Below are 8336 nucleotides of genomic sequence, written 5' to 3' on the forward strand. Positions count from 1 at the left end.
CTATTACTAGCAGAAAGGGGGGGGAAGGAGGAAAACCTTTTATGGTGATAATCAAGGTGGGCCATTTCCAGCAGTTAACAAGAATGTCTAAGGAACAGTAGGGGTGGGGTGGGGGGGAGAAATAACATGGGGAAATAGTTTTACTTTGTGTAATGACCCATCCACTCCCAGTCTCTATTCAAGCCTAAGTTAATTGTATCCAGTTTGCAAATTAATTCCAATTCAGCAGTCTCTCGTTGGAGTCTGTTTTTGAAGCTTTTTTGTTGAAGTATAGCCACTCTAAGATCTGTGATCGAGTGACCAGAGAGATTGAAGTGTTCTCCAACTGGTTTTTGAATGTTATAATTCTTGACATCTGATTTGTGTCCATTTATTCTTTTATGTAGAGACTGACCAGTTTGACCAATGTACATGGCAGGGGGCATTGCTGGCACATGATGGCATATATCACATTGGTAGATGCGCAGGTGAACGAGCCTCTGATAGTGTGGCTGATGTGATTAGGCCCTATGATAGTGTCCCCTGAATAGATATGTGGACAGAGTTGGCAATGGGCTTTGTTGCAAGGATAGGTTCCTGGGTTAGTGGTTCTGTTGTGTGGTGATCCATTGTCTACAGCCAAGCTCTACGGTATAACCACATTTGCTCCAACCCCTCAGTCAGAGACAAACACCTACAAGATCTTTATCATGAATTCTTACAATTATAATACTCACCTGCTGAAGTGAAGAAACAGATTGACAGAGCCAGAAGAGTACCCAGAAGTCACCTACTATAGGACAGGCCCAACAAAGAAAATAACAGAACGCCACTAAGGCATCACCTTTAGCCCACAACTAAAACCACTCCAATGCATCATCAAGGATCTACAATCTATTCTGAAGGGCGACCCATCGCTCTCACAGATCTTGGGAGATAGGCCAGTCCTTGCTTACAGACAGCCCCCCAACCTGAAGCAAATACTCACCAGCAACCACGCAACACACAACAGAACCACTAACCCATGAACCAATCCTTGCAACAAAGCCCGTTGCCAACTCTGTCCACATATCTGTTCAGAGGACACCATCATAGGGCCTAATCACATCAGCCACACTATCAGAGGCTCGTTCACCTGCGCATCTACCAATGTGATATATGCCATCATGTGCCAGCAATGCCCCCTGCCATGTACATTGGTCAAACTGGACAGTCTCTACATAAAAGAATAAATGGACACAAATCAGATGTCAAGAATTATAACATTCAAAAACCAGTCGTAGAACACTTCAATCTCTCTGGTCACTCGATTACAGACCTGAGGGTGCAAAAGAACAGTAAAGCAGTTAAAAAGGGGAAAGCTGCAGGAATAGCCAATATAATAGCATAGCTGCTAAAAGCTGATTGGACAAGTGCTATCAAAGCATTAGGAAAAATAAGCAAGAAGGTATAGGAGCAAGAGGAGATACGAGATGACTGGCTATAGGCAGTGGTTGTACCAGTCATGAAGAAAGGAGATCCTTCTGATCCAAATAATTATAGACATATAAGCTTATCAGTACCAGGAAAAAATCCTGATGAAAGTAACTGTCAAAAGACTAAGTCCAGAGTTAGAGGAATAAGTAAGTGAGGAACAATGCAGCTCCAGATCAGGCCAAAATTGCAGATATTCATGCTCAGACAGTTGATGGGGAATTGCTGTTTACATTGACTTCACAATGGTATTTGATTCCATTTGGATCATTATGGAAAGTAGTAAAATCATATGCAGGTCCAGAAAGGATGACAGTATTTACAAAAGTTATATATGAAGCTGCCTGTAGAGCAGTAAGAGTTGGTGGAAAATTAAGCAACTGGTTCAAATCAAAGTTTGTTGTAAGACAAGAAGGCATGGAATCACCATCACTTTTCATCGTGTTCTTAAATTGGACATTAAGAATTGTAGACAAGTTGGAAGGTGTGACATTGGCTCCTTAACTTATGCAGATGACATTGTAAAACTGGCAGACAGGTTAGAATTAATACTCTTTGCTCCCTTGGAAAGTTGGTGTAGTTGTCTTTGGCTTACAATAAATACCAAGATGAAGTGGTTGTGTCTTGGAAAAGGGACAGTAAATAAATACAACAGCGATTAAATTCATAGAAGAAGAAAAATCTTTTGATCTTAGGAAGCTTGATCAGTGCTGATGGTTCCATCAAGGATGAGATTAAAAGGAGATATGCTTTAGCTAGAAGTGCTGCACAGAAGATGATAAAATTATGGGGTGATAGAAACATTACGTTTGGTACCAAAGTGAAATTTTATCAAACTAATGTACTAACAGTATTGCCCTATGAACTGGAAGCAGTTGCATTAAAACAGACATCTGAAGGCTGAAGGCAGTAGAGATGCAAGTTCTTCAGAAAATGACAGGTGTAAAGTGGAATGGTTTTAAGAGAAATGAAAATAGAAGACATGTAGGACGTGAAGTCAAGGTATTGGCTGCAATCAAAAAGATTACTATGATAGGGACACTACCAAAAAACCAGATTTTAAGATGCCAAAGAAAATAATGCAGACACAAGGTCCATCACACGTAGAAGCCAGCCACCAACTAGATGGTGGGACATTGTATGGAGGGACATGTCCAGGGTGGGCTTAATAGAGGAACAAATTGTGTAGAGGAATGAATGGCGATATTATGCTGCTCCTCATGTCTGCAAAGATGCTTTGGGATGAGAAGACTACTTTTCATTCATCTCACTACTCTCAATATCTTCACAAACTTCTGGCTATTGGCCTAAAGAATGAAGATCACAGTGGAAGCTTCATGGGTGGGAGTGCTGTGGAGGAAACTGGGAGCATGCAGCCCAGGAATGAAGAAATGGGGAAACTGCAAGTAGGTTATCTCTTCAATAGGATTCAGATAGCAGGGAATTCATTTTCAGAAGACAAAGATTCCACTCACTCCTCTATCCCGGGATCAGCCTAAAAAAGTTTGGTTTGGAATTGGGAATAAAGTGCCTCCATGAGGGATATGTTGTCAGGAAGATAATACTCAAAAGATGAAAGAGGCTTCCAGCTCAAGGATGAAAGATTCAGTTCCTTGCACTCTCTCTTCTTTCTATTCTTTCCAGGTTCTTACACTGCACCCATCACCATAGTAGCTGAGTGCCTGTACTTTGTATAAATGAGCAGCTACATTATTAATCAGATCAGATCTTTCCATTAAGCGAGGCTAGAATGTCTCAAATGTCTGAAGAGTGCTACAGAGGCTCTGCGATACTGAATTATTGGCAGCTCCTGCTACATTCATGATTTGATTACTTTTGTATTCTCCAATAACAGCAATCCTGTTGTTTTGCTAGAGCTTCCACCTATGTGGAATTTAGGATGGGAAGGGACCTCCTGGCTCATCAAGTCCAGTCTCCTTGCTATTGCAGGCAGCTCCATCATATAACCCCCTTCATAAATGTATCAAGCTTCATCTTAAAGCTAGTTAGGTTGTTAGCCCTCAGTGCTCCTAGTAGGAGACTGTTCCAGAACCTCACTCCTCTGATGGTTAGAAACCTTTTGTTAGGAACCAATTCTTGACTGGGATATATATCAGAAACAAAAGTGGACAAATAAGACTTTGTTTATCCCGTATTTAGCACCTTCCTCAATTTCTCTCTTTGTTGTATTGTTTTTTTCACTTACAAATACAAAATGACATATGATACATAAGCTAAAATGGCAACAAATAAATATGGAACTGGGTGGCTCAAGGGGTTATTAGTGAGACGGGACTTTTTCCTTTAAAGTTGCAGTTTGAGATGTAGTAATGACCAGTCATTGTTACCACTGAGTGGCTCTTTGGTGGTTTAGCTCAAATTAATTGGTGGCTTGATTTTATTATGTATGTTATCATAGTACCGAGGACCCCCCAGGAATGGACCAGGACCCCATTGTGCTAGCCAATATGCAAACATAGAGCAACAAGAGAGCTCCTGCCCCAAAGGGCTTGCAGTCTAAGACGAGAGGAGACTGATGGACACACATTGACAGGAGAGTATAAGGAAACAACCCAACAGTATTGGTCAGCATGATAGGTTGTGGTCTCAAGCCTCATCTGAGAGCCCATGAATTAATGGATAGGGAGAATACTTTCTTACCACTAGAGGGGATTAAAATATGAGGCACATTAGTAGATGTAGGGAAGCTTGTGCTACTGGCTCCCACGATGAATCTATTCTATGGGTGTGAACAGAGGACTTCAGGGCAGGCCATCTGGCAGTTAACGCAACATACACTAGAAAGCATTGTATACTGTGTGCTTTAAAAAATGGAACAGCAAAACAGCTAGCTTGTTTAAAGAGGTGCAGAACAGGCTTTGTGGCTGAACTTCCCAGTTACATCACTAGAGGGCATGGGGGGCTGTAGAAACAAAACACGGCTTCTTTCTCTGTGTCTGGCCTGACTCATATTTACTCCTCCTTCGGTGGCATCATTGAAACTGCAGACGCACAGTGACTATGCAGAGTAAGTGCCATTTATAAAGCAAATGTGTCTGCTTCCTGGGTATTTATTTAATTTTAAAATGTTATCTAATCTTTCCCCAACTTTTATATATGAATCCATATAAGTGGAATTTAGCTGTCCTCCCATGCCAGTCCCTGAGAGCCACAGCTCAGTTACTGAAAACATTTCTGTGTATTAGTGACCATTTTGTTTTCCAAAGCCAAGTGTAGTATCTATTTAATAGATAATCCAGGATCTAGCCGGGGAATGCACCTTGCACTTGCAATGGAATGCGCTCCATCAAATGGAACTTTTTCATCTGGAACCAACTATGACCCTAAATTCCTCCTTAGTTTCCTCTAACCCACAAGATGCAAAGACAATTGTTGCAGCAGCTGGTTTTCTCCAGTAAAACTCCTATCTTAGACAAGCAAACAAATCTTCCTGATATCTTGTAAATTAAAACTTAATGCTGTACCTTGTGTGCATTGCCACATGGATTGGTGGTATTGGTTGGGATGCTGCTGCGAGGAGCTAGGTGGGTGACTGAATCTAATGAAAGATGAAGAGAATGATAAAGGAAAAGCAAACAGGCACAGCCTTCATCCCTTTTATCCACACTCTTGACAGGTAATTTAAACACAATAGGGGAGCTAGTCACATTTTGCTGCTGGTAGTTGAATGCACAGAGTGTGGAATGCAGATCTGAAATCCTACCCCTTCCTTGTGAAGATCTGGGATGCACAGCTGAGCCGTGACTCTCCCCTTGCTTACACTGGTGTAAATCAGAAAGGAATTGACTTACACTAAGCTTCTATATGGTGGTCTGGAATCCAGAGACAGCAGAAAGATTTGGCAAATGGTTCACACAAATCTCAGCTGATTTCAGCATGAGCCCCTAAACCTGAAGGAGGTGACTTATGCTTGCATAGGTCTTCTTCAGAAAACTTTCACACATATCTGGTAATTGCTAGCTGTGCCTCAAGTGATGACAGTTGGCTTTTACATTTGTCAGTAGGCACTAATAGGACCCTAAGAACTTGAAATTTAGTCATTTTCTTGAAATCTGTTAAAAGAAGTTTCCCAGATACTACACCTGTTTCTTAAGCCCCAACCCCAATCAATTTTTGTGGCTTTGTACGCTCCATTCCTATTAAAAATGTTTTTTCTGGCCCATGTTTCTAAGTCAAAGACCCACATATGCAAGAGAAGAAAATAACTATGTAGAAGTAGGTTTCAGAGTAGCAGCCGTGTTAGTCTGTATTCACAAAAAGAAAAGGAGTACTTGTGGCACCTTAGAGACTAACAAATTTATTAGAGCATAAGCTTTCGTGAGCTACAGCTCACTTCATCCGATGCATCCGATGAAGTGAGCTGTAGCTCACGAAAGCTTATGCTCTAATAAATTTGTTAGTCTCTAAGATGCTACAAGTACTCCTTTTCTTTTTATGTAGAAGTAGGAAGAGGAATGAAACTGATTATGCACAAAGTGGTGTCAAGTGAACAAAGTAATGAACTGAAAAAGAGACATTCCCCCCCCCAATGTCTTAGTTATTCTATCTTGGGCCCCAAATACTGAAAATACTTACACATATGCTTAAGGTTTAGATACTTGAATAATCCCAAAGATTTCAGTGGGATTGCTCTCATGCATAAAGTTAAGCACAGATGTATATGCTTGCAGAATAGGGGGTTTAGGCAATGTAACAATGTTAGGGGAAAATCCAGATGGGGTGGGTCACCTTCAAAGCCGGGTCCTGCTGCCATTGAGTTTAATAGCAAAATTACCTTTAACTTCAATGGTAATTACACCATAAACTCTCAAGCTTCTCAATAGTTCTGTGAAATTAAAAGAAAGAGGGCTGCCTGTGACACAATTGTAATAATCAATGTAGCCAATATGAAATAATGAGAATACAGTTTGACTAATAATAGACAATTGCAGGTCATTCTTGAAGTGCAATCCCTTGTGGTACTCATAAAAGGGCTGGAGACTGAATTTCATGGAATCCTCATATATTCCTTAAAGGATATGAATTCATTATGTTATGCATAGCTCAGCTTTGACTTTAATTATGATTAGCTTTAACTTTTCTTTATGGTATTTTTAATATAGAAATGTAAATAGGATTGGGAAAACATCAATGAAAGATGTGTGAATTTATTTTGAAAATGATTAATAACATTGGACTTAAAATTTCTTAGAGGAAGAAAAACTGGATCTTTAATTCCTAAAACAAAATGTCATGTATTTCCAGATCTCACCCAAAGAGCTGTGATTAAGGAGAACAACAGATATTTGTAAAACTACTTCTGGAATACTAAACACAAGTAACATGAGCCAAGATTGCTGCATATATTATTGTGATTTTGATTCTCATGTGTTTGGATTTTTTAATATTGCAAGTGTAGCATAAGGAATGGATATCATTGTCTTTATCACAATCAGTATGGTGTAGAGAAATGAAGAACTTTTTAGAGAATGAATATACTCTGGGGAAATTCAATAAATCTTTATAAAGGGGGAAAAGATCTTTTATGTATATATAACATATAAATAAGCTTGCTGTGCATTCTGCAAAAGTTGCCTACGGCTAAAGGGGTAATGTATTGCAAATCAACAGTAGGTCCCATGGCACATTATGGTATATTTTATTGGGTTTTTACCTTAAGGTAAAGACTTTTATTAAGAATATACAAGAGTGCACATAGCTAAATACCTTGTTTTTCACAGTGCTCTATACATAATATCTTTTATTTGCTTCATTAAATGTTACTGTAATTAATGCATTTAATGGGAATCAAGAGGTAAATAATATAAAATTTACTGTGGTTTAAAAAAGCGTTTTGGTTACTAAATTTTCCATTAGCAAGTGATGCTGAGTTAACACCTCAAAATATTTTTGCACTCAGACCAGTAATTTGCTACTAAAACAGGTGATGTTTTCAACAGTGGGAAAAGAAATTCCACATAAATTACCCTTATGAAGGAGTTAGTATATATTTAGAGGAAGGCAACACCAAAGGGTATCTTGAAAATAATCCAAGGAAAAAATTACAAGCTTGATAAGTAGATGTCTGTATAAGTACTGGGGCTTGACAGAGTGAGTTATTAGGTGTAGAAAGGTACAGTCTAGAAAAACCTGACCCATTTGAGTTTGAAAGTAAACAGTAAGCAACAATGAAGAATTGAATACATAAAAGTGCTCAGTGAGGGCCCCATCCTCCAAACCTCATTCATATTGAGTAACCCCATTGGCCTCAGTGTGAATGAGGATTACAGAACCAGGACCTAGGTAAAAAACAGGGAAAAAAAACCTATAGCTGGCAAATATTTTCCTGCCACTATTTTCTATGTAACCATATGCCTGTGTAGGCAATGGAACTCCAGTGATCCCTCTTGCCTCTGCATATAACCATGGTCTTACTGAATATTCATCTGCCTTCCCATTCATGTGACCTCTCGCAAGCTCTTAGGCTGGGCAAATTAAAAGATATTTCAGAGACCTGGGAAATATTGTTATAGAGCCTCAGACCTCAATGATTCAGGAGCCAAATTAGTGAGCAACATTACCCAAAAGAGCTACAGTAGCGTGAATTCATTGTTTCACTTACTACAGAACTATACAGTCATATTTCAACAGTGTGACGGGAAAGTTAGTTATAATTCTCATAGCAGAATGACTGACCAAGTATTATTATTTTACTAACTACAATTGATTAATAACTTAGTAAAACCATCCTGATTGGTTAATAACTTAGCTTGGTTAATAATTAAATCACACATTGTTTTAATATTGTGTGCTGCAAAGAGCCCCTGGAGGCACGTTAAAGAGCTACTTGCAGGTAACACGCCTCAGTCTGAGCATCGCTGTTA

Source organism: Dermochelys coriacea, chromosome 2 (assembly GCF_009764565.3).
Source record: "Dermochelys coriacea isolate rDerCor1 chromosome 2, rDerCor1.pri.v4, whole genome shotgun sequence".
NCBI classification, from domain to species: domain Eukaryota; kingdom Metazoa; phylum Chordata; order Testudines; family Dermochelyidae; genus Dermochelys; species Dermochelys coriacea.